The sequence below is a fragment of the Natrix helvetica genome (assembly GCF_964273705.1).
Source record: "Natrix helvetica genome assembly, chromosome: 3".
In the NCBI taxonomy this organism is placed as follows: Eukaryota; Metazoa; Chordata; class Lepidosauria; order Squamata; family Natricidae; genus Natrix; species Natrix helvetica.
The window spans coordinates 33,658,901-33,686,583 of NC_138549.1; the positions used below are offsets into that span (position 1 = coordinate 33,658,901).

The 27,683-nt window shown below is 33.5% G+C and overlaps 1 long non-coding RNA gene across 5 annotated transcripts in view; it reads left to right on the forward strand.

Annotated features, from left to right (window-relative positions):
* LOC309389631 overlaps nucleotides 1-27,683 on the forward strand; it is a 75,828-nt gene that overhangs the window by 9,655 nt on the left and 38,490 nt on the right. For 2 of the 5 annotated variants that reach the window (XR_014174973.1, XR_014174974.1), the window contains exon 1: nucleotides 391-632. The exons of the other annotated variants lie outside the window; for them this stretch is intronic. This is a non-coding gene — a long non-coding RNA (uncharacterized lncRNA). Of the gene's footprint in view, nucleotides 1-390; nucleotides 633-27,683 lie in introns of those variants that run through there. 5 annotated transcript variants of the gene reach the window in all.

The window sequence follows — 27,683 nt, forward strand, 5'->3', positions numbered from 1 at the left end:
CGCACACACACACATACAGCGGCTGTTCCTCCCGCCGTCCCGTCTTTCCCGCCTTCGGTAACGAAAGGACAGCCTCGGGTGGGTGGCTGACGGCCGCCGAGCTGAGTGACCCGTTCGCACTTGCCCCGCCTCGCCTGACACCCCTCTCCGAGAGACCTAGCTCGCTACCGCTGTCTGGACGGTCGGCTGGTATGGCTAATCCACCGCGGGCAGCCAGATCCGGCCGGGGACCTCCGCTCGCAGCCTGGCAGTAGTAAACCGGCTGACAGGATCGTTAAGTTTTCTATTGATCTCGCGCCTGCTGGCGGAGAGGCGCGCGCGGAGGAGTGGGGGAAGCCGTGTGCGCGCCCGCGCGCCCCCGTTGGTCTGTGGCGATGCTTTTGGTGCGTGGCGGCGGCGGAGCGCCGCGTTTTTTTTTAATGCTGTGCCCCCTCTGCGCTTCCTTGACTAAAATTGGGTACCTCAGTCTGATCGCGCTCTCTTTTTATTTCTGTCTTCTTTCCATCCGCCTTTCCCCTCCCTCTTCCTTGCCGCGAGGAGCAAAAATACCAGAAGGGGAAAAAAAAAACTTGCTTCTTCACTTGTCTCCTTCTTGACAGGGCTGATCAGTTAACCCAGGAGCCCTTAGAAAGGTTGGTATGATTGCGGAAGAAAACCCTTCACTTCCTAGTTAGTAAGTTTTTTTTTTAAAAAAAAACAAGCCTCGTTCACCTGATGAATAATATTCTGTCTCTGGTGAATATATTCTTTTCTGGTGAAAATTTAGTAACTAAAAAGGGAAAGGAAGACATTATTTTTTTGTGTTGGTCAGCTACAGTTGTGGTTGTGGTGGTGGTGATTATTTCTGACTGATTTCAGTTTGATAGGTAAGCTTGTAGGCTGGCCAAGTGGAGCTAAATAAAAATACCATGTTTATTGAACTGTGCCAAGCATTTTGTAATTTGTTAAGGTTATACATAGCAGGCATATGCATGTAATTGTTCTATTGTTTAATGGAAATTATATTCAGTATCTGGGTCTGTGTGTTTGCTGCCTTAAATTTTTAGGTTTATGAATAATCATTATAGTATGCTATTATCACAAAGTTACTGGACCTTTTCCCCCTCTGGGTGCTATGTTTTCAGTACTTTTAGACACATTTTTCCTTTATAATTATCTGTTTGCAACAATGTATTTGATAATATATTTCATATCTCTTAATCTATTTCTTTATCATTTATCTTGACATTGCTTACCTTTAGGCATGAAGAACAATTATATTGTCCGGGTTATGTATGAAAGATCTTACACATTTTTTCTATGCTGTGTTTCAGTCAAAAGCTACAGTTTTATAGTTATGCGAGGAAAAATCCATCAATAAATGCAACACACCATTTATTTATTTATTAGATTACAAGTTAAAGTAATAATTACCATTTATAAGCAAATGAATAAACTAATCATATTGAGCTGCTAAGTTAACCAAAGTATTTTTAAAATGTATTTCCAATTTCCCTTTCTGCAGCTAAATATATATAACATCCTAAAAATTATTTACTTACTTTAGGTAGGAAAAATAAAATATATGATAATATAAATTGGAATGTCAACCTACATCGTGCAAGATTTTAGCATAAGTGATTTAGTGCAGTTCCATTTGTTTGAATCATAGTGGTATGAAATGGACAGAACGGTTGTACCAATAAGGGAAATATTCTTTTGAAATATGAAGTGTTTGACATGTGAAAGTTATTAAAAACATGGGAAATGTAAATACTATTTTTTAAAAAATAAAATTAATCTGAACTTTGTTTTTCACAATAATTACTGTTTCATTGGGTATAAATATTTGATTTGGATTCCACTAATAGAATTCAACCTTTTGCATAATTTTAAAATAGAGATTGAATAGTACTTTCACAGTTTGAACCATCACTTGGATTTGAAAAACACTTTTACTGCTTTTAACAAAATAATTTATTAATATCCCAATGTTTTTTAAAAAATCGAAATGACTGAAAGCTAAACATACTGACAAGAGAATGTGGAATACTGGTTATATTTCAGCACACAATCCAGTGTGCTTAAGTTCACTGAAAATGATTAGGTGGTGTTTATGCTTATTTTTAGAAGAAAATTTTTGGATTACTATTTATCAAGCTAAATGCTTCTTTTGCAGCTCTTATGCTTTCAATAAGTAACAAATATCATCCTGTAAGTGCCTACATATAAATAGGAAATAAATGCATTAAACATAACACTTGTAATATCTTCAGTGAGCCTATTTTATTTGTTGTATATCAGTAATACATTATAATATATAAATTAATATTAGTGTCTTGGGTACAAAATAGTTAATCATTAGGATTTGGCATGAATAAAATAGATTATTTTTATTCTGAGCAATCAAATATTACAATAATCTATACACAAGTAAAATCTTTGTATTTTTTTTAAAAAATAATGTTTTTAACAACAAAATTAAAATAGAGAGTTGTGGTTTAAAATATTTATAATGAGTTTAGCATATCCTCGCAAATAATAAAAGTATCAAGCACATGATAGTGATCAGAATATTGCCATTGCTTTCAGTGGGATGGAGAAACAATATTGGATCCTTTGATCATATTTCATTTAGCATTCTGTTGTCCTTCTTTGACCCTAGGAACGTAGGTTTTAATCTAATTCCTGTCTATATATATTTATCAGATCAGGATGGCCAACTTCCTCTGAATTTGGCAACTCAAGCAGCCTGATAACTTTTTCAGTAATAAGAAAAACTTTTGATTTGATACTATAACAACAATTTTCAGTGTAATATGATTAGGAGCTTATTTTGAACCAGTGACAATCTAAAACTGTTTATAGAACAAAACACGTTTATTTAAAAATAAGCATCCCATATTTTAAATCTTGTTTTTTTAATGCTCAGAAATACACATACATGCATATATAATTTGTTTATTTATAAACCAATCCCATTTCATGCAGTTATGTTACTGGTATTTGCTTAACTAAAGAAAATGGAAATGAGAAGCAGAAAGGTTTGCTAAAGTATGCAGCTTACTTTTATATGCAAAAACAATGAAGAACCAAATAGAATGTATGAAATATGTGCTTCTTTAAAACCTTTTGGGGTTTGAATTAATTCTTTTGGGTTTTTGTATCAAACTATAATAATTTGGTTTACAATGCTGTAAAAGAGTTAAATGCATTTAAACTAATTTAAATCTATTAATTTGAAGGAGATTTGACTTTAGAAAGTTGTGGATTAGAATATTAGTAAGTTTTTTTCACATTATTACAATATTTTCTTGCCTGTTAGTGAAGACACATTAACGCATCCATACAATTACATTTATGCATCCATACAAAAACTCATGGATAGTATGCATGTATAGTATAAGCACACTCTTATTTATCCCACTGAAGAATATTCACACAAAGTTTATGAAATAGCAATATGGAGCTTAACTAACAAAAACCAAGCAGCTGGCAATAACATGCATCTATATACAATGAATGATATCTCTATATTGTGAGAGACAAAACAACATCTATCACTTTTTACACCTGTTTTACAAACAAGAATATTTTTCAGTTGAATTTGATTTTGATTTTCTTAAATTCTAAAAAGCTTTTAAACCTGTAGCATTATTTGTAATGTATACAAGAAAAATGCCACTAAGGAATAAATAAATAATTTAATTCATTAATTTAAAAATAAAATATTAACAAATTAGTTTCTGTAAAAATATAAATACAATGAAATGAAGCTATTTGATATCACTGAAATGTACAATAATTTGTCTGACAGCTGAAAATATACTTTAGTGGTTGCTTAGAAAAAAAATAGAAAAACATCAGCTTGAAAAAAAAACATATTATCAGTAACTTGAATTTAATCTTCTTTTCACAGAGCTTAAAAATATAAGGTACTAAGTAAGGAATTATTTATCTGAAATCAATTCTATTTGGTGCTAGTTTCCAAAACAGATGCACAGATACACATCAAGTTTCAGCTGCATTTGAAGGTACTGATTTTAATCTACAGTGGTTTGGAGCCTGCATCCCGTAGGACTCCTTTCTTGCATATGTGCCTCTTGGAAGATCCAGATAATTTTTTGAAGATCCATAAATCTGCACTGGTAATTAGTGAGGGCACTGTGCTGACACCCTCATGTCATGCCCTGCTTGTGGATTCCCATAGGTGTCTGACTGACCGCTGTGGGGACAAAGCACTAGACTAGATAACCTCTTGATCTGTTCTGTCCTTATGGACCAACTCTATGGAGCACCCCCCTTGAAGCTTTAGAGCTTAATATTTTTAAAGAAAAGTCTTACAAAAAAAAATATTCAGATTGAATTTGGTATAATTAATTAATATATTCCTTAGTGTGATTTATATTTCTGATTATATTATTACTATTCTGGCATTTTTTAAAAAAATATTTTCTTATCCCAACTGGGATTTGGGGTCCGATAGTGAGATTATATATATAACATGCAAAGATTACGTTGAATAATACAAGCTTAACAGAAACAATGTTTCTGGAATCCTTTTATTAATAGTAAACTCACAGAAATTTTATATGCGCATATTACCAGTGCAGTTTAACGTTTTCAAATAATAGGCTGAAATGAGGCTTTTGTAACCTAATATTACATACCTTAAGTTATAGTAAAAAGCTAAAATAGCTAGTTTGAACTTTTGTTTTGGTTTGAGAAAATATTTAATTGGAAGTATATTTTAGGCTGCGGCCTGACGCACCTTTTTTAAAGAAGTCATTGCCTATTTACTCAATAGGATTTACTTCTGAAATAGCACAGAGGATTTCCACTGTTAATTATCTCAGTGGAGATCCTCAATAAGACAAGGTATTATAAGACAGTAAAGCAGCTACAAAAGTAGATGTTTTATACAATTATATTTGGATGTCCATAAAAATTATATTTGAGAAAATGCGTTTAGGAGTACCATTTTGGTTAGGCTAATAATCAAAATTAAAATATACATGCTTATAAATATTGAATGAATCAAGTTAAGGCCACCCTATCAAATACTCAGCATGTGTCTTAATCACAAGGTTAAATCTTGTGTTGTCAGTAATAAATCTCTATTGTTACAAGTTTAATTTCATTTTCATTGTGAAGAGTTACCTTAAAAATGGTCTGTTTAACACTAACAGCTCAAGATACTTTTCAAAACACGGGGACGTTAAATCTAAATAAAGGTGGTAACCAGAAGAAAGGAAATGGAAGACCATTGGTTGTGATTTGAAATGACAGCTATATGCATATGCCACCACCTTAAGATTCTAGGAGTTTTCATGTTGGAAAAGATTAATGTAATGATATTTAAACTGAAACTTAGATTCAGTCTTCTTTTCAGTTATTGAGTAAGAAGTTCCACCAAACTCGCTAAGAATATTTCTAAGCAGATGTGTTTAGGATTGTAGTCTAGGTTGAAGATACCATAAAATTACTTCTCTTAATTGTAGAGTTTTTAAAAATTTAGTTGACTTTGTTAAAATAAGCCACGAAAGAGCAGGTAACAAACAAGTACAACCTTTTTTTTAAATAAAAAAATACTACTCTACGTAACTATGATTAAAATGAGTATTTTAATTCCATACTTTTATAGAATTTTATTAAGCCACTTACATATAAAATAAATAAATCTAACATTGGCTGACCACAAAGCCTGCTTGTCTTTAATAGCAAGGTATGAAAGTAAACATATTTTCCACATTGTTTTTCTGTAATTTTAAGTTTTGTATTCTAGACATCTATAAAATATGTGTGTTTGTTTACAAGACAAAACAACAATGGCTTATATTTACTTTTTATTGCTGTGAGGGGAAAAAAGGATGTTTCCATGACAATAGTGAGATCAGCAATACTTTGGGCAAACCTATGGTCTTCTGTTTCCCCAGTGGGGTTGATAAATTTTTTTCTTTGAATAACAGTTTGTTATACCATGTACCATTGGTAATAGTTTTGTAAGTGGATATCAGCTGATACAGATAAATAAACCTCCATGTCTAAAGGCACTATATCGCTATGTGAGGGAATCAAACAACACATAGAATTTGCCATTATGTTCCGCCTAGAAATTCTTATTGCTACATACTGTAGTAAATATTATGTTTCACTAGATCAGGGGAGCCCAACCTTGGCAACTTTAAGGCTGCATGGTTGGCTGAGGAATTCTGGGAGTTGAAGTCCACAGGTCTTAAAGTTGCCAAGGTTGGATACCCCTGAACTACATGCATCTATGAGTTCTGTCCTAATTAATTTTTTTATAGATGTTCCACTTTTTTATGAAAGTACTTTGACATCTTTTATTATTTGTGACACAGTATGCTAGAGATCTTTGGAGTTTATCAAAATTACATTGTTTTAATAAATTGATAAAGGAACTAAACTTTGTTAACTCCCATTCATTTTAATAAGATTTACTCCCAAGTAAATGGGTATAGAATTGTAGTCTTAATTAGCTTTATCCCCTAAAATTATGATTGCATCAATGCCTAGGAGGTAGTCCCTTTAAGTAGTGCTTGTTTTCATGCAAGTGTGCATAGAACTGTTTCGTGAAAGTGAGTTTTGTTCTGCTAATAAACTTTCAAATAAATCTATTAGGCTATAAGTAAAATTTGCTGTGGATCATATTAAAAAGCATATTAATACATCAATAATGAAAACTTCATGAAGTTAAAAAAGGAGTGAAAAATATTTTTCATTCATTAGTGTTTATTATTCTGAAAAATATATATATAAAAAAGAGAAAAATGCCTGATTATCCAAGTGGAATGTTACTAATGAAGCTCTCAGTGTAGACAAACTGAATTTGATCTAGAAGGATTTTTTCTATAAATTATTTTTGCTAAATAATAATACCTCACAAAATGAGATGAAAAAAGTCAAACAAAAATAAATTTTAAAGTTGATATTTATCTTATACTCGAAAAGCAGTTTCTTTAAAAAAATCATGATGCTTTTTATATATTGTCTGTTTAATAGCAGATTTTCTCATCAAAAGTTCTGTAGCAGCTTTGGTCTTAGCATTTCTCTCTTAGCAATTCCTCTCTTCGTCTCACCATGTTAAAGTTTGATGATAAATTTAAATTTAAGCTGCCAATACTTCATGTAGTTACATTATTCCCATTTACTCCTTTTCCCTCAGTCTACATTGTTAGCAATTACGTTTTTGACATTCAGCACCTTTCAGCTATTATTTCTTTCTTTTCAACAATACACTTGTGAAAGAAAGCCTCATTATGCCCATTTTACAGAAGAAAAATCAAGGTTGAGGAATCCTGACTTAGCCAAAACTACTGTGACTAGATTGCATTTTCAAATTTAATATTGTGCATATGGAAAACTATTCTGCTAACATACGATGATGATGTTTAGAATTTAAACACCAAAAACCTAAAAGCCATTATTACTGAATGCTTTTATGTTTCAAAACTTCTGAAGAATTCAAAAGAGACGTTATTTAAAATAAAACATGATAATATGATTAGATATGAAAAATCTAGACAGATTAAGTTGTTCTTAAAATAATAACAAAATATATTTAGTATAATAGTTATATACTAATCTGTCTGCTGTTTTCAGTGAATGAATCTGGGTATGTTTATGTTGAAGAAAGACATAGTGAGTTAATTCTTTCTCCCAAGCATAGATGTGTCTGGGAAAAAATTCTCACTGAACAGAGCAATCATCACTTTCGTACTGAATATTACATTATTTTTAATTTCTAAAGCTGCAAATTTAGATGTGAATCCCAGGTAACACAGTATACCTATTTCTATGTATTAACAGACACTTTAAATTTGATAATTTAAAAACACATGCGTCAGTGTGATCTATAAAAATATACGTACAATATGAAAGGAAGAATAGTATCTTAACTTTGTTGTTTTTTGAAGAACACTCCGATTGGCATATAAGTAGCAAACTTCAAACATGACAAATACATATTTATTTTGATAGGAAGTATGCCACTTATTAATTAATGTTAGTGCTAGTAGGTTTTCTGTATCTTTTCCAGTTAAGGCTTTCCAAGTGGTATGCAGCCTGAAAATAGAAGGCAAACCAAGTAAAGTATAGTAAAACATTACGTTATACTGTAGTAAAAATAATATACAGAGATTTTCAGACTTATTCAATGTTAAACCCTGGAAATCAACAGAATGTAAACTAGACATACTATATACTCTTTTGCTATATATACTCAAGGCAAGATGGGTGGCAAACAAATAAATAATAAATAATAGGTGACATACATATGCATAAATGAAACAAAGACAAACAGATCAAAATAAAAAGATACAATGTAGGAGAAAGTTGCTCCAGATCAAAATCTAGTCCACAGAAAACACAGAGTTTGTAGGGGAGAGTAAACTGCACCTCTGATAAGAAATGTATCTCTAAATAATGCTCTGATTTCAGAGCACAAAAGAGTGGGTTTCCTCATACCATTTAAAATGTTTGAAATCCAGAACAATAACCATAGCGTGGCTAAAATAAGATTTGGGTGTTTATTATCATTTGAAGTACTGCTCCCAATAATAGTGGGACATGAACACCCATTGTTGATCTTGGTGGGTGGGTAGGCTGATATGGCGGGAAGATAGACCTTTAGATGTCTAGAATTTAGGTCATCCAGATTTTTAAAAGTGATGATTAACTTGAAAATAAATTGGAACCTATTGTGACTTAAACAACAGTAGAGTTACCTGACACAATCCATGTTGTGTGCTTCTGGCAGCAGTCTGGCTGTACTTTATTCATTACTGTAACCCTTTTTCAGAGACACAAGCAACTCTTATGAAGAAGATCTGAAACACCATTTTGAGACATATAACCTGTATCCACCCTGTATTGCCTGCAGGTTATAAATTGAATATTAATCTTTTTCAAATAAGTTTTACTGTGCTTATCACAGTATTAGTTCAGAGCGATTCTACAAAAGAATATTAATCTAATACATTTGAAAATTCAAATCCATGTGATTAATAAGCATTATCTATAAATAAAGTCCTAATGGTTCTTTGGCAATGTTGTAAACATAAGAATCAGAAGCAATTATTGTCATTATTGTTCTGCGAGTACTTTCGGTGAATACCAAATGGCTATTGCTGTCCAGCTACTTGGCAGATGCATATTTTGTAACAAAACAGATGTCAGCCAGCCCGGTCTGCTTCAATTACACTTGCCCAATGCACAGAGTGTGTAAAGGAAGAAGGAATCCATTTATTGAAGGCAAATAACCTGCTGTTGAAACTGTCTCCTGGCCCTTATTAACCTAGTTAAAAATGTAAGTTTTACATTGTAACACCAAAGAAGCCATTTTCATCCACTGAAGCAGTGGATGGCCAATCACCATGATTATTAGTACAAAATGGACAGTTGGAATATGAATGGTGCATGGATGGATGGATGTGTACAAAATGATCTCTTACCTTTCAAAAAAGAGAGGTAGTAAATAGAATATATTAGCTTCCTATAATAAGGAAAATTAAATGACATTCTTTACAACTATCTACCCTATATTTTCTTTGATTTTCTAGTAAGTATTTTCAGTGAAGGCTATTGCAATTATTCTTAAAGCTTATAGCTCTTCTGTGTGGATTCAAGCTAGTATGCAAAATATGTACACATTTTATGGTATTTGCCCATAACAATATTTTGTGAAACTAAAATATGTTGCAAAGTATGGCTTTGCATGAAACCAGACACTATACTTTGAAAATGGCCTGCATGCCTGCTTTCTCTAATAATAGTTTAATGCCCCTAAATAAAATGAAAGCATGTTGAAAAGCAGTAAGTATAGCATTTGGATATAATGATAAACAAAAACTGCTTGCTTTGAAATCATCACCTAAACTACTTGTCTTTATTTTTAGAAACTGTTTAATATTTGTTGATATTTCTGCTTTTTATCATTGCATTTCATAAAGAGGTTCCATTAAAGGCTGGAGAAGTTTTGACTTTTGATATCTGCCGTAGGCAATCTCAAGAACATCAGTAAAAAATGTCATTAAGTATAGTCTTCCTTTAATTTGGTTGGTAGGAATTTAGTGAATGACTGATTAATATTTGAAATTAGACTTAAAAAAAATCAAATTCTTCAGTTAATGGAGAAATGGCATGTGATAAATTAGAAACAAAACAGTGGACGTAGTATTTTTCCTGTGTATTTTAAATCTGTTATGGTCATTTCTATGTTTTCATAAGAACAAGAGCTTTGTGAGACAGAAAGATTTTTAGCTGGAAGAGGATCTACTGTTAATCCCCAGTCTAGGCCACAGTTCCTTCTCTCCAGCAGTTCTGTTCATTTCCACAAACAACTACAAAATCAGGGTACTGATCCATCAAGTTTGCATAGTCTATTCCACAAGTAGAGTAGTCAGAATTTCTGATAGGACTTTTTCAGTCCTTTCTACAGAGGTATTTTGAAGACTAAAACAAATGCTTGGTCACAAGTTGCCTAATGTCTTATCTCCAGAATTATGCTTATTTCCCCATTTATTGAACCAAACTCTCTTTATTGTGAAAACAGATCCCTTCCTTCATCATTTGATGCTTTACTTTGCAGCTGACTTAAACTCCTGGTTGTTTAAAGAGCACGTGACAATGAAAAAACACTGCACAGATTGATTTAGAGAATGAAGGACCTACAAATTTTGCTTTAAGAATATGTTGCATCCTTTGATTGGTATATTTAGCAGATAGTCCAGGTCGTATCAAACAGATAATGAAGTTCAGCTTATAAAAAAATAAAATGGATTGGATATCTCCCCCTCCCCACTCTTTCCCTTTCTCCCTCTCTCTCCCCTCCCTGTGTATGTATGCATGTGTGTATGTATGATGTGTGTATGTATATGCATATGTGTTTATAATATATCTATACCTTCACTGAGCATTCTTTCTCACTGTTTTCATACTAATTTCTATTTGGCAAAGGCCAAGTAAACATCTTAGGAAGTAGTAACATTTAGAATAGTAACATCTGAGCCACTTTAAGACTTAAATGAGGTTGCTAGGGAGGAAAGATAAAATCTGCCCTTCAATAGCCTGCTCAGACTAATCGGTATAATAGCCACTGATGATATTGTAGGTGGTTTTGTTTTGGCATGGGATAAAGAGCTTTACAATCAGCAGGTCTAGTACGAAAAGCTGAATTCTTAAAAAATAAATATTTTTACTATAGAAGAAGGAAGCAACAACTAATCCCACAAAGACATTCAAAGTTAATTTCACATATACATGCAATGTTATAGTTAAATTATCAATATCTAAATCATTTCACTTACTTGAAAATAGGTAAATTAAGCATATAACATGATGCAGACATTCTAAATATCTGACTAATTCTCAATTCAAATGGAATTCTTTTTGGTAAATTACTGTTCAAGTATAGAAAGAGGAAAATTATTCAGATAATTGCATAACTGACAAATAATAGGTGTCCATCCACCTTTGTACTATAACATTTCATAAACATTTATTTATGAAAGCATACAATAACTTCGTTGTTGACTTCCTATTCATTTACCATTTGCACATATTTTTAAAACTTTACAAAACCCAATGAATTGTCTAGAACAAAATATATTCATGAGTGAATTTGTCCACAGGATTTGTCCACTACAGCTCATCACCATATTTTGAGCATCACATCTCAACCTTGGATAATGCATACATCCTTCCTAACAATGTATGTAGATATTCAACAGACATTAAATACATTTTTTTCTTGAATTAATTATAATTTTAGATCTCTGCAAAGAAAACGTAGCTGCCAAAATATGTGCCTATTGTGTGTGTTCCAATTTCATATTCCATGTTTCCCCATCCTTATGAAATCCATGCCTTAGGAGAAGAGGCTGAATTTCTAGAAGACAATTTTAAACATGAGACCAAGCACTATAATGAGTCTTTCAGAAGCTAGACAATTTCTTGCTCCTGAGCTTCTTGGCCCTTAAAAAACAGCCTATTACCTGTATAGTATGTGTACAGACTATCGTATGTATGTACATAATATACACATACAATATGTATACTGTATGCATACATAGCATCTATACATACTATGAATTCTATATGGTAGTACTGGACACTTACATTTTGATTTCTGACAAGGGACTAACACATCAGTTACAGAAGTTCTAATTCAACAAGAGGTTTTATATGATTTCTTTTGGATATAGTAGCCAACAACTTCTAGCATCTCTGATGTTAAGTAAAGGAAATCAGCCTAATGGAATATATAGTCATGAGGGTCGCATCAGGAAGCTAATTTTGAATAGTGTTGCTCTGCACAGTGTCAAATGGGAGCTATTGCACTTATATCTGATTGGTGAATTTATCATAGCTGTTAAGGGAAAAAGCTGTATTAATAGAGATTTAGTTTGAGGCAGCAAATCTTTGTGGTGTTAAACTGTTAAGGGAGGAGAGAAGTGTAGAGGAGTAAGGTAGAGGAGCCCAATAAGATTTTATATAGATGTTATAAGATAAACATAATTGAGCCAAAACGTGTGAAATTACATTATGGAAGTTAAAGGGGGCAACTTTTGACAAGGGAAAAAGAGACAGAGAAAGATGAAACTTTTCTTTCTTTGTTGGGGTGGTGGTGGTGGATGATTTTACTTTAGATTGTCTTTGCCTACAGGTTTAACAGGTTTAATTCTTTGCATAAAAATGTACGTATCAGGACAAACAGAATGCAAAGAAGGCATATAACTCTGCTCAACATTATATACAATATATCTGGGATTCTTATTTTAATTGAGAAAAAATGACTATAAACTTGAAAATGCATCTGGAATATACTATGAAAAATGATTATATACCATAGTGTATTTGCAAGTTTCTGAACTGCACTGTATACCTTTATTAGCAAAAATGTGGATTTGTGTGTATATACACTACTTATTTAATATATTTTACTTTTAAAATTATGGTAGTAATTTTGTATGTATTTAAAATTTATTTAAAACATAGCCTAGTTCTTGTTTTTAGTCTTTTGAACACTCTTTGGTTAGAAGTGCAAACATTAAAATATGAATAATGATGATAAGGATAACAATGTACTGTATAGGGATATACTCTATATTTAATTATAGCTTAACTGTATCATATAGTAATGATAATTAACTAATAATTTAGGTTAGGGTTTTTTCAGTAATAATGGCCTTCATGATACAACTAAAAAGTTCACAGCTGAGTTGGGGTTTTGATAATATTTCTCTATTTATAATCCATCTATATAGCCACTGTTGCATACCAACTTTTTCTGAACAATATTTCTTACAGATTTCAGGAGGGTTTAGATTAGGCCAATTATGAGGAAAGTAGTGAAGTTATAAATCTCAAATCTGCTATTAACTAGGAATAATATAGTATAGGTAGCTTAGGTTGGATCCAAACTTTAAGAAATCTTTGTGGATCTGATTTACAAATAAATATTTCATGAAAACAGAAACTGCACTTTGCAAATGATGAAAGGGAAACCAACAATTCTAAGTTACCTAAATTATCCATAGTTAGATAGACAAGACAATAGATAAGCAAATTAGCTAAAAGACTGATAGAGAGTGGGAGATGCTCTTTAACATGCCAATTATTAACTCAATATATTGTTACGGCTTCCAAGCTATTAAGGTCTTCTGTGTCAATGTGTACTTGGGGACTGTTTAATATGCAGATGGATGACATGACAGGCTGCAACTACTATTGTCTATCATGTCAGTTCAAATATGTCCGTACATATGTTGTACTCTTGTCATATGTTGTGCATGCATAACTTTTTAGGAAATAACAAAGTGCCAACATTTATGGATTTATTTTCTCCCCAGATGAGTTCTTTTCAAAGCTCTTGAATGCTTAGTGGAGCTAAAAAGTAATTCTAGGCTTCTGATGAATGTTCTGAAATAACTAAATTTATACCTGTATGTACAGAAGAAACCAAAACATTAGATTGGGAGACTACATAGGATTGATTTATGTGAAAAGTATTAACTCTTTTTTTCACCTACAGATTTATCCAGCAGTAATTAAATAAACCTAAGAAACCTGCTAACACAAAATTAAAAACATAATTTTTGAAAAATACAAAATGGGATACCTCTGATAATTTATGGGGTTGTGATATCAGCTACTTTTCTCTAAAATACTAAAATAAGCAAACTGAGGAGAAAACTTGATTCATTGCTTTGCTGTTTATTAAAACAGGCAGAAATCACCAGTTGGTATACCAAATATGGAGTACCTCAATTGAAGAAAATCAGTGTTAATTGTAAGAAAAGTATTTTTTATTTTAAAAAATGGATGCTTCTAATCTAAGCGCTTTAGGTTCTTTCACCATACTTTTCTTCTTAACATATTGCATCTGCGTCTAGCTACTTTATTTGCCTCCCATCTTTTCTTCCAATCCCTTTCTAACTATGAAGAATGAAAATGGATATGGAGAATTTCAAAACATCACTTTCTCAAAAAGTGTGAAATTCAAGCTCACACACTATTGTTCTTTTCCAATTTTTCTTTTAGCTGCTGATAAGTTATGCAGTGAAGGTGATGGGAATCTACTGGACCTACATTAGATTGATTTGCTTTGAAGAGAACTATTGTCACTTTCTTTCACTCTCAACCAATCCAAAATCTTAGGAAAATAGAGGCAGTGATTCCCCACCCCCCCTTCCAGTGATCATGGTGTTTCTGTTACAATGAAGCCTGGATATTTTAATGTTTTTGTATCTCTTTATAGGAACTACATTTCCTGGGTCCACTATTGTCTTTCTATCTATCATGCAGATTACAGCTCAAGACCAGGTCTTTGGGGATCTTTGGTTCTTCAATTTAAGAACATCTTTTACCCCTCTAAAGGCTTTATTATCTATTTTTATTTGTTTTGCAGCTACAGTGCAATTGTTAAAAACAGGATTAGGGCTAAGTTGGCAAAAGCCTTGTATTTTTGTTATTCATAATTCTTTTTGGAGACTTCTTTTAACTGGAAATGGATTATTTATTAATCAATTGCTATTAAAGGTGATCCTATGAGGTGCCTTGAGGAATTCTAATGGGAAAAATGAGACAAAATGACATATGTACAAACACACACACACACTCTAATGCTTCAGTGAATAAATGAACAGAAAAATACACTGAATAAAAAAAGCCCCATTAATGGTGAAAAGTGTGGTCTGCACCTTCTACTTTCTTACTACATTAGATGTTCACAGAATTTCAGATGCACCGTAAAAAGGTGCACATTCAAATAAACTTGTGGAATCATCCAACCATTGTGCAAAAACAGAAATAATAGGTAAAGATTATGCGGTTATGTGATTCTATAAGAGTTAAGTCACTATGGGGAATAGGACAAAAATCATTAGGTTTAAATTGCTAAAACATGAAATATTTCAGGTGGGATAAAGCATTTTCTTATAAAGTGTTTTGAGGGTTTTTCTGAGTAAGCATTTGTTCAATTTACAGGCTTTGAATTATCTTACTAATACTCTAGATCATTTATTACATAGGAACAATAATGGAACTAGAGGCAGTATTTCTAAATTCTCATTCTAGACACTATATGTTTTTTCAGTTATTTCTGTATGCTTCCATTGCTTTCAGTATATGAAGATGATTTAAGTGTAACTCAGGGACTTTTTTAAAGTTGACTTAGAAAAATGGGACAAACAATCTTGATAAAATACTATATATACACATACATATACATATACATATACATCATATACACACACACACACACACACACATATACATCATATACACACACACACATATATACATATATACATATATACATCATATATACATATATATACATATATATACATATATATACATATATATTCATATATATTCATATATATACATATATATACATACATATATATACATATATATACATACATATATATACATATATATATACATATATATACACATATATATATACATATATATATACATATATATACATATATATACATATATATACATATATATACATCATATATATACATATATATACATATATATACATATATATACATATATATACAACATATATATATATATACATATATATACATATATATACATATATATACATATATACACATATATACACATATATACACATATACACATATACACATATACACATATATACATACATACATACACACACACACACACACACACACACACACACACACACACACACACACACACACACACACACACACACACACACACACACACACATATATATATATATATATATATATATATATATATATATATATATATATATATATATAATTTCCAATTGGCAAATTCTATGTTTTAGGAAAGGTAAATGCAACATTCAGTCTATAGGGTTTGGGCAAAAGCATAAATTCTATCCACAATTGTTTCCCGCCTGTTTCTGCTCCTGTGAATTATTTTGAAGTTTCTCTCTAGAAGCAGATTTTCAAGAATGTTTAGATTGGTGCCAAACTACCTAGATGGTGATATGTTGTACAGCTTTGGCATTTATTTGATGAAACGGCTAAATGCCATTATCAGGGATATGTGTAAATGGTAAATTGTTGTTGCTCTTACAACCATTTATAAAGCAGTTTGATTGTATGCCTTTACTGTTCTAACAGTGCATGATGCATCTGTGAATCCTTAGGAAGTTGGATCAGACATAAATATATGAATAGTCTTCCATGAATTTCAAGGAATAGTGAAAACTTTGATTTTCCAAGCCCATATCTAATCTTTGTCTTAGCTTAAATCCAGAAGACTTTGTGGGTCAATGTGATAGATGAAGGGTTATTTTTAATTGAAAAAAAGATTAATACATTGTGGGATCCTTGTATGCATGCAATTGGATGTAATGTTTATATAGAGGGTCGAACACATTTAGGTTCATGGTTTATACAAAATGATGGACCATCCTGTCAGAAGAATGGAAAAAGGATTTGGTGCAACATTTATGGTAATTTTTATGAGAAACATTTATTGACATAAATGGAATGCAATGTGATTTTCAAATTGGGTAAGGGCTAAGTCATTTTTTGCAGTATTTGCTCCATATGATAATATTTGCATTACTTTTTCACTGAAAAAATTAACAAAAATAAGAATTGTGATAGTTAAATTTAGCAGCAGGCAGGATGAACACAATTATATTATGTATTTAATTATGTTGCGAAATAACATTTTCTTTTGAAATATAGCTTCAATCTCATTAACACTTTCCTAAAACATGAAATTCTTGGGGAAAACATATTTTAACTGTAAATATAAAATTAAATCGTATTTAAAATGTATTTTTGATGTCCCACATCTAAATTAAGAATAACTTAGTAAAATTTATTTGGCTTCGTAGATATCCAAATGAATCTGATTTAATATCTAATGAGATCTAGTCCATATACTTTTTTTTTTTAAAAAAAACATCCTCTGGGCACTGAAATAATGAAAGCAAAAATCAGCCTAAAGCATTGGACAGATTTTTAATAATTTATTTCTGTGCTTCATCTCCAGGGAATAGTTGCCAAAGACTTTTCATTTTGTGTTCAATTCTTGCATTAGAAGCTTATAAAAGATACACATCTAATTCATACACATACGGCATGGCACACAAAGAACATCTCTTTGTTAAATGCATACATCCAGATTTAGAGTGGACATAGAAAAAAATAGTTGGTACTGTAAATATTTTGTTCAAATAGATATTTTGTGGAGGTGATTAATATGTCTGGATAGTAATCTGTATCTTTAAAACAAGGGAATTTCAGGTTGAGCCTATCAATTCCATTGGCAGGCTTTTATAGCTCTGTAACACTGCCCAAAGGTTAGAATCATTAGCTAGTCATCTGATCATGAACATTTAATTTATACATTTCATTGGTGACAGGAGGAATAATAAATCTCTTGCTGAAGCCACTAAGATCAATACTTCCTGGAAGAAGCCACCTTAAAAAAACCAGATAAGAAACAGACGTAACTGACTATGTTTTAACCAGCCACTCAAGTGCAGGCTATGTTGAAAGAAACAGAAAGGAATAATCAGATTTATTTAAACAAAATTGATAACATAAGCATCTTCTGGATTAGACCATCCTTTTGAATACATTTTTATATTCCCGCAGTGGCAATTTGATTTTTACAGGAAGCCTACAAATGGTATGAATGCAACTATCGCCTTTGGTATTAGAAGTCATGTACACCATTATAAATAATAGCTATTTCCTCCAGGAATTTATCTAATCCCGTTTTTGTTTTTGTTTATTTACTTATTCAGATTGTATACTTCCACAAGTTTATGTAGCTTGCATCCCCACTGCAGTACAATAGTAACTCATTATAAGCAAAATAATTTAAAAAACAAATTAATCACAAAAAAACCCACTACAGTAAAATAAAAAACCAATTCCATATAGCCAACTACAGGCTGACTCAACCACAGAATTACATTTATTATTCCTGCAAGCTCTTTGGAAGATGGGTGCTTCAAACATCTTTCTGAATATTAATAGGAAGGGAGGCTTTTTAAAGCAATCCACATTAGCTGTCATTGATTTCTACATTTTATGGTACCAGTGCCATAACATTTCACTTTCTATTGTCTTGAATTTTCATAGCATAACTCATGAGTTTTTCTTAGCCTACCAAATAACAGGAAAAATTCTCCTGCCCCACATTTTCCCCACCTTGCATAAATTTATAAACTCTTGTCATGTTTTCCTTCCTCACTATTTTTTGAAATTAAAAAGTTTCAAACATTTAAATACTTTTGGAGTGTTTTCTAGGATTCTCATCATTTGAGTTACTTTGATGTAACCCTTTTGTTTTTTGTTTGTTTGTTTTTGTGAGGCACTGACTGAAAGATTCTACCACAATCCAGTTGTGGTCAAACCATTGATATGTATAGAGCTTTAAAATATTGATAATGCAATTTTTTTACTCCTAAGGATGCCCATTGTGAACTTCTCTGCCTTCTTGGTGGCTGCATAAAAATCTGACTTTAAAAAAAATAATCAAGCCATGAACTACAATCACCCAATATTTTTCCTGGTTATTCACAAACAGCTGAAATACTACTAGCATATATTGTTCTAATATGCTTTAATTTAGTCCATGACTGAATTGAGTTTTCCATTTTAATATCCATTGCTCCAGCTATCTCATTGCAATCCCCTTTTACTTTTATAAGTCTGAATGATTTGGAATCATCAGGCATCATTAATTTAGTTAAAATGGCATGAAGCCCCTTGAACAGCTTGATTGCTTTCCTTTTCATTGCAGGAACTATCCTTTAGATCTTATCTTTTAATTACAGGTAATCCTTGATTTATGACTTACATTTGGGACTGGAGTTTCTGTGGTAATTTGGTGTGGTTGCAAAATGAATCATCCAATTTCAAAGCCATTTCACCCTGCTTGTCAAGCTAATCAACATGGTTGTTAAATGAATCATGTGGTTGTTAAGCGAATCCAGCTTCCCCAGTTGATATTTTTAGGCAGAAACTGGCTGGAAGATTGCAAATCACGATCACTTTGACTTTAGGATGTTGCAATCAGTTGTTAATGTGAGCTGGTTGCCAAGCACCCAAATTGCGATCAGGTGGATGGTTTGACAGCCATGAATGCGAGGACAGCTTGTAAATCACTTTTTCCAAAGCCATCATAACTTTGAGCCATTGTTAAATGAATACTTGTAATTTGAGGGCTTGGCTACCTGTAAATTACTTACGGTATGCCAAAAGTCTTGTACACATGCCTATGAAAATTAAAGAATCTTTTTCAGCAACTATGTTACACATTTTTATTTTGCTTTCAAGTGTACATTAAGCAGTTTTTAAAAAAGGTATTTTAAGATTTTAAAAGTTATGGTAGAATTGTTTCACTCACATGAATTCCTAACCAAAATTGTCAGTTCCTGGGTTTATTCTTTTTTTACAGTCCAGATGTTCCATTAGCATTAAGTTCTAAATTTTGATAAAACAGTGAAAGTCCTAGTGTTTATTATGCATTTTTAATGCCAGATAACAGATTTTGGTAGATTATTATTTTAGTTATAGCTTGTGTTAGATGCTGCATTTTTGTAGAAATACAATGGAGGGTGATGAGGTGAGACCAGAATATTTGCATTTGGTAAATATTGGGAATTCATGATATTGCTTATGGATACTTCTGTATTCTTCTCCCCAGTACCTCAAAAGAGGTTGAAAATCTGCAATCTTCATTTAGACCAGGGGCGTCAAACTCACAGCGTCACGGCGGTGTTACATGACGTATCACAGCTCCCCTCCCCTTTGCTAAACCAGTAATGGCCAGTTTGTGATGTGGGCTGGGAGTTTGACACTCCTGATTTAGGCCAATCTAAATTAGTTAGAAAGGAGGAGCAAAATTTACAGTCTTGCCTTGACTTGCTTTACATACAGTCCATATGAATGAAGAATACACTAACTGCTTTTAAATACACATAGACCCTACCAATATCTTTACATGAACATTCCTTTAGCTATATGCAAAAAAAGAAGAAAAATTGAAGCCAGCTAGGTAGCCATCCATCCATCCTATAGCTTCTATGAGGTATTCAGGCCATCTTTTCCCTTGAATGACTTGGTTGCAACCCAGGATCAGGAGTACTGGTGAGGCAGAAATTCTTGCAAGTGCGAAATGGATCTTTTACAATTTCCAAAGAGCATCAGCATTTCTGTAAGTGAATTAAATAACATGCTAGTTTTAGTGGGGATTCAAATATACTGTAAGTGACCTAGAAGTTGCCTCATGTCTTGAATATACTTCATGTTGTGGAATTAATGGCCCTGAACAACTTTTGAACTGGTCAAGAGGCCTTCTGTGGAAGTGCCATGTGTACTGAGTATTAACCTTCATCCTTCCCTCTCAGTATGAGGTGGATTTGGTCAGACTGGTATGTATGTTGGTATAGAAAAATATGTGTTTAATAATTTTTCTGGCATACATTTTCTAAACAGTATCCTGTGCCTTTGCTGATTTTCTTCTGTTGGGAAAACACGGTGATGCTATAGAAACTAAAATTCTTTATCCAAACTCAAAGTTCAAATTGCATTTTATTTATTTATTGCAAATGAAAGATCTAATCCTATAAATATGTGTGCTGTATTGCTTCAGACTACAAGTGAGTAATTATCTTAAAAGACATGTTTCTGGAAAACTAGCATGTAGGGAATACAATTAAACTTTTATTTTTGTATAGATCTATACATTTATTTAGTTCCTAGTTATCGTTTACACCAGTCCAGTCACAGATTTAACACTGCATTAAGATTTATGTCATTATTTCAGATCAGCTAATTTTGATTGAGGTGAGATGAACATACTTGAGTTTTATATATCAAGCCTTTTGAAATTTAACATTCTTTTTTGGAGGGCGAAGGTAAAGATTTTAAAATTCCAAATTATCAAAATGTAGGAGTATTGAATTTCAGCAAACAGATAGTGAATACTCTTTCACTTATAATCCACTATAAATCAGCTTCTGAAAGCCTCTCTAATAATCCTTCTGCAATATGACAATTTAAAAAATCAAGTTTGAAACAAATACAGACTGCCTTAACTTTTCAAATCTCTTTAACTACAGTAGGTTGGGCTAGTAAAGCATCTACTATTTATAATATTTCTAGCATCAAACAAAAAAAAATATATGCAAAGGATCTGTTTTAGGCTCTGTTTCTACATGTGGAATTGTGCCATATCAACATTCAACTTTTAAAGTTCATTACTAAATTTGACAGTCTTTATGTTATCTGCATGTTGAAGACAACACAACAATATAGGTTCACTAGTTACACATTCTCATTCTTTTATTGATTCTGATTGTATTTCACCAATATTTTAGAAGTTTAATATGGAGACGTTTTGACTAGAAATTGGACACAATGTTGCATAGTACTCTATGAAAATAATCTCATAATGATGTATTGGAGGCTTATTGACTGTCTACTCTTTTTCATTGCTTAAAAAAATCAATAGTCATTATTTTGCTACTTATTTTTCTATATTCTTTCAAACTTACATTTGTATTAATGTTAATTTGTATTAATTTTGGGGGGGAAATTGTAATAGCTGCTCTGTAAGACTAAATAAATAAAAGAAAAAGTGGAGTTTAACTGAAATTCCAATTTGTCTAACGTTTTATTTTAGCTTTTGTGAAAAGATAAAGTAGGTCTCAACTATTTTGATAATGTCAGTGTCAAGCTAAAGACTTGTCAAAGAACCATAATGATAACCAATGCTCTGCAAATCTACCTTGCTAGTGTCTGTTCTGTCAATGACATACACCTTACCAGTCTTTTAAAAAAATACTACTATCCATACACAGAATTTAAGGATAAATACTTGTGTCCATACATTTTTAGAATTGTAAGACCACTAGTTAGTCTAGCTAGTCCAATCAGGTGCTTACAGACTAGCTGAAATACTTCAAGGTCTCCGACATTTATGCTCATCAGACCCCTTTCTAAATTGGACATTTCAGGGATAGAATTTAAAATGTTTTGCACAATATTGATTATGGTTTCTCTATTTACAAATATCAGTTACAGTCCCCCCCAATACAACATAAAATAAAGACTTGGTAACACATAGTCCTGTTTTTCACTAAGAAAGACAAGGATCAATATTCAAGAAATGTGGAAAGTTTTCTGTAAGCCCGTTCTATATGTTGTAAACTTTGGTGGTCAATATAAACCTGAAGCAAAAAAAAAAATCCTTCCTTAGGAGAGATAGATGTTCTTTAGTTACTATCCCTAATCTCTATGGTTGACTTTTCTAAGGCTATCGTTTGTCAGGCTAAATGTTATATAAAAATATTAGCATAGAAGACAAAACACTTTCAGTGAATAAAAACAAATTTATAGTTGCTTTTCTTTTCTTTTTGGAACCTCTGCATATTTTTGTTTTGGTAACTTTTTAGAAGTTGAAAGAAAAACCTAGACTGGCTCCTTCATAACTAATATTCAGGAAAAAATGTTTTCTTTGAAGATATAATAGATGAGGACTTTAAAAAAATGCTTCAGCAGTATAGTAAAAAAAAGTTGTTATATTTTATACTGCATCATTATTGAGCAATTAAGTTACTGATAAGCTTTTTACATTATTTACCATGATGGAAAGATATGTTTACTCAACCTGAGTGCAAATCAACACGAGAAGGCAGAGGTTCAGGGTAAATTTGACTAATGATGTTGTGTTTTCATCCTTGGAAGGAAGGGGGTGGGAAAATGCTTCTTGCTTTTGATGCTATTTTGTCTCTGCTGAAAGAGATCCGAAATGATCCAAGCTGTCATGTGAGAATTCAGTGAAGCTGAGATCCCCTTTGATTGCATCTGAATGTCTTTCTCAGTTACTATTGCTTCCTAAACAGAAATACAGCCTCACTTCAGGATGTTTAGTTTTCCTAGATGAACATTCTCACATTTAAATGGTTAAGGAAAATATAGTGGAAAAAGCGTCCCTTGATAAGCATGGTAATGAGGCTTCACTGGAAATAAAATCCATTTCAGATTGACATTTGAACTGCAAAATTGATAGTTTTGCCAATAATAATCAGATTTTTATTCAAAGCTGTTAATTAAATACAATTTTCTTGCAGGCTATACATTTAAAAAAAAAGTCTTGTAGACATTGGAACTGCAAAAGTCCAGCATTCCTAAGTTATACAATATCAGTTTCCTCGGCCCTTGCTTTTTAAAATAATATTTTATATTATTTTCTTTAGCAAAAAACTCTTCAGTGCACTAAGACAGCTTTCTTTGCAGATATATTTTATATTGCAGATAAATGAGTTGAATTAACCTTCATGCTGTAAATCTCCAAATATGTATCAGTAAGAACATGTACTCCTCCACTTACAACCACAATTGATCTCAAATTTCTGTGCTAAGTGAGACATTTTAAAGTGAGCTTTGCCCCATTTTATGACCTTTCTTGCCACAGTTGTTAAATGAGTCACTGTGATTGTTAAATTAATCTGGTTTCTCCATTGATTTTGCTTGTCAGAAGGTGATCACATGATCCCAGGACACTGCCTTTGCTCAACTTCAGGTTGTGCACAGTTTCAGCCTCTGCTGCAATCAGAACCTTTTCTTTCATCACTTATGGACTATTGCAATGCACTCAGGAGGGCTATCCTTGAAGAGTTTTCAGAAGCTATAGCTGCTGCAGAATGTGGCACTGTGAGCAGTTTTAAATGTCTCAGGTTGCTCATGTAACCACCTCTGCTACCCCAAGCTGTACTAGGTACCATTTTGCTTCCAATTCAAGATCTTTGTTATCAGGTTTAAAACGCTTCATGGCATGGGACCAGGTTATCTGAGGAACCATCTCACCCCAATGACGCTGACCAGTCCCACTTGATCAGGCAGGTAGGTTTCAGATCCTCTCAGTAAAAAGTTTTATTGGTGGAAGCCTTCTCTGTTGCTGCCCCAACTCTTTGTAACAACTAATCCTCAGAGGCCCCTCCTCATTTGGCCTTCTGAAAGAGTGTTAAGATCTGACTGCCAATCAAAATGGGAATCGGAGAGTGATATAGGACCTGAGATGGATGGTGATGTGAGGATAACTTCTCCTGCCTTTTTAATTTGTAATATTTTGGTTCTTAATTCTGTTTTTATCTTTGTTTTTTATTTATGCTTTTATATCACTTTTTATGTTTTATCGTACACTGCCCAGAGTTACTGGGATTGGTGATGTAGAAATATATAGAAATGTATCAGTAAATAAATAAACAGAATAAGCTTGATGGGAAAATTTTATTTTTATGGTCCCAGACAATGTATTTTTATGTACCTTTAGGTGCTCTGGAAGAAGTGGATATATACAATGTGATATGAATGAACTGTACAATATATAACCATGTCAGTTTGTCCATAGATACTCTTGAAGCATTATACTCTTTCATATTATCATTAATATCTTAATGACATTATTTCTTAATCCACTCTTACCAGAGTGGCAATTGAAAATTCAACTGATTTTGTGTGTGTGTGTGTTGCATTTGTGCTGATAAATAAAGGGAGACTACTATAGATCTATTTCAATCTATTAGCTCTCATCAGCTAGCCATACCCTTACTGGGAATTGAACCTGGGCTGTATTACATATTAGGCAGTTGTATTAGCCACTAAGCCACAAGCTCTCCTCCTTTATCAGCTAAGCCAGGGAAATAGGTATGTATTGTGTCACAACCCCTGGTATGCCCATATTTATAGAGAGACAGCAGCCCCCCCCCCCCCACGCTTTACTCGCACAAGCACGAAGCTGAGAAAATCTATGAAAACACGGGTGTAGGTATGCTTGTCCGTGTTGTATTCGGGTCTTGTCCCATGTAAGATTGAGATTGTCTTGGCAACATTATGATGAGGTCCCACTCGCCATCTTCAGGCTGGTGTTTTCGGTTTTGTGCTTGTCCGAGTAAAGCGTGGTGGGTGCTTCCGTCTCTCTATAAATCTTGGTGGGGGTGTGTGTAGTGCTGGTTTTGTTGCTGTAAGTGGGCTGATTGGCTGTGTAGTTGCATCCTCATTGGTAGAAGGAGTTGATGTTTGTAGATTGGTCGGCTGTTTCGTATCATCCTGTGTGGCTGAGGTGCTGGCTGTGTGTCTGTTGTTCTTTTTGTTGACCAGCATACCTACACCCGTGAAAATCTACAAAAACAAATATCTTACCTCTACAGGGAGGAAACCTTCCTGCTCACCAGGACCTACGAGAAACTTGAAGTCCGAAGAGCCACCATCTTATGTGACCTCACATTCCTATGCAACTGCCAAGACAAAAAGCATGATCCCCACATGCTTCCAACTAAAATTCCATTCTAAAACCTCAACCAGCGAAAGGATCCTGAAAATAACTGAATTAGCCTTAATCAAAACGAACTCCACAGGAAAAGATTCCTACTAGACCAAACCAACCGGGACCTACTCACTCTTCACCTCAAACTCAGCAACAAAATTCACCCAGCACTCTGGGACAAATCCAAACAACTAGCCCTCTGGAGAGCTGAAACAGAAACCTACAAGACAGACAGACACACCAACAAACTCCACAGACTAGAAAAACAGCAGAAGCCCAACCCCCCTCCACAGCAACTCATGAAACAAACAGTACACAACATATCAGACAGGACCCTCACCACAGCAGAAACCAATGTCCTTTCCAGAGGATTCAACTTTGCAGTCGCTCCTAAACGCATCCCCACAGAAAACATCACACACGGAGTTGAAGCTACCCTCACCAAAATCAACCCAGATGAAGCCAATAAAATCAGACTTGAAGTCACCAATGTCCTCTGCTCCAGCAATCCACCCAGAAGCAACTTACAGAAAGAACAAAAAGCACTAACCAACTTGAGGAAAGACAACAACATAATCATTCTCCCAGCAGAGAAAGGTAACGCCACAGTGGTGATGAACACGTCTGACTACCAAGCCAAACTATCCAACCTACTCCAAGACCCTGCTTACAAATCTCTAAACACAGACCCCACAACCTATCTGGAAAAAACCACCAATCCAAAATAAAAGCCTCTCCCATCAGTGAAGAGATCCAGCAAAGAATCATCCCCAGAGAGAAATCATCCAGATGCCCCAAGCTCTATGGCCTCCCCAAGATACACAAAGAAGGAACACCACTCAGACCCATAGTCAGCTCCATAGGCTCACCTCTACAGAATCTTGCCAAATTCCTCGCCAAACAACTTCAACCCTACACAGAATCCATCACCTCACATGTATAAAAGTCACTCCACTTCATAGAAACAATAAAGAAACAAAACCTACAACCCAGTGACCTACTCGTGAGCTTCGATGTCTTATCCCTCTACACCCAAGTGCCTATAAAAGAAGCCTTGACAACTATCCAGAACAAATACAACTCCCCAAAGCCCATCCTGGACCTGACCAACTACTGCCTAACCAACAGATATTTCATCCATAATGGACAAAGATGCAAACACATAGAAGGAGCACCCATGGGATCACCCCTCTCACCCGTCATCGCAAACTTATACGTGGAACATTTTGAAACAAATGCCTTAGATAAATTTGAACACAAACCCAAACTCTGGCTTAGATATGTTGATGACACTTTTGTGATTTAACCACACGGGAAAGAAAAACCGGACAACTTCCTCACACATCTCAACAGCCTACACCCCAAAATACAATTCACTATGGAAATAGAAGCAAACAACCAACTTCCCTTTCTGGACATCCTAATCTACAAAAAACCCAATGGCTCCCTAGGACACACCATCTACTGGAAAAACACACACACCAACCGCTACTTAAACGCACAATCCCATCACCACCCTGCACAGATCAACTTTGTAGCCAAGACCCTCATCTCCAGAACCAAACGCCTAGTCGACAAAGACCACCTGAAAACTGAATTACACACTCTCACAAATGTATTAATCTCCAATGGATTCCAAAGAAAAGCAATTACCAACCTAATCCAAAGGGCGACTCCCCCCAAAAACTGAGACACAGAACAGGACAACGGCAACGTCCTCCTCCCTTACATCAAAGGCACCACAAATAAAATCAGCAAAATTCTCCACAAACACAATATCAAGACAGCCTTCAACACTGACCAAAAAATAGCCAACATTTTAAGAAACCCCA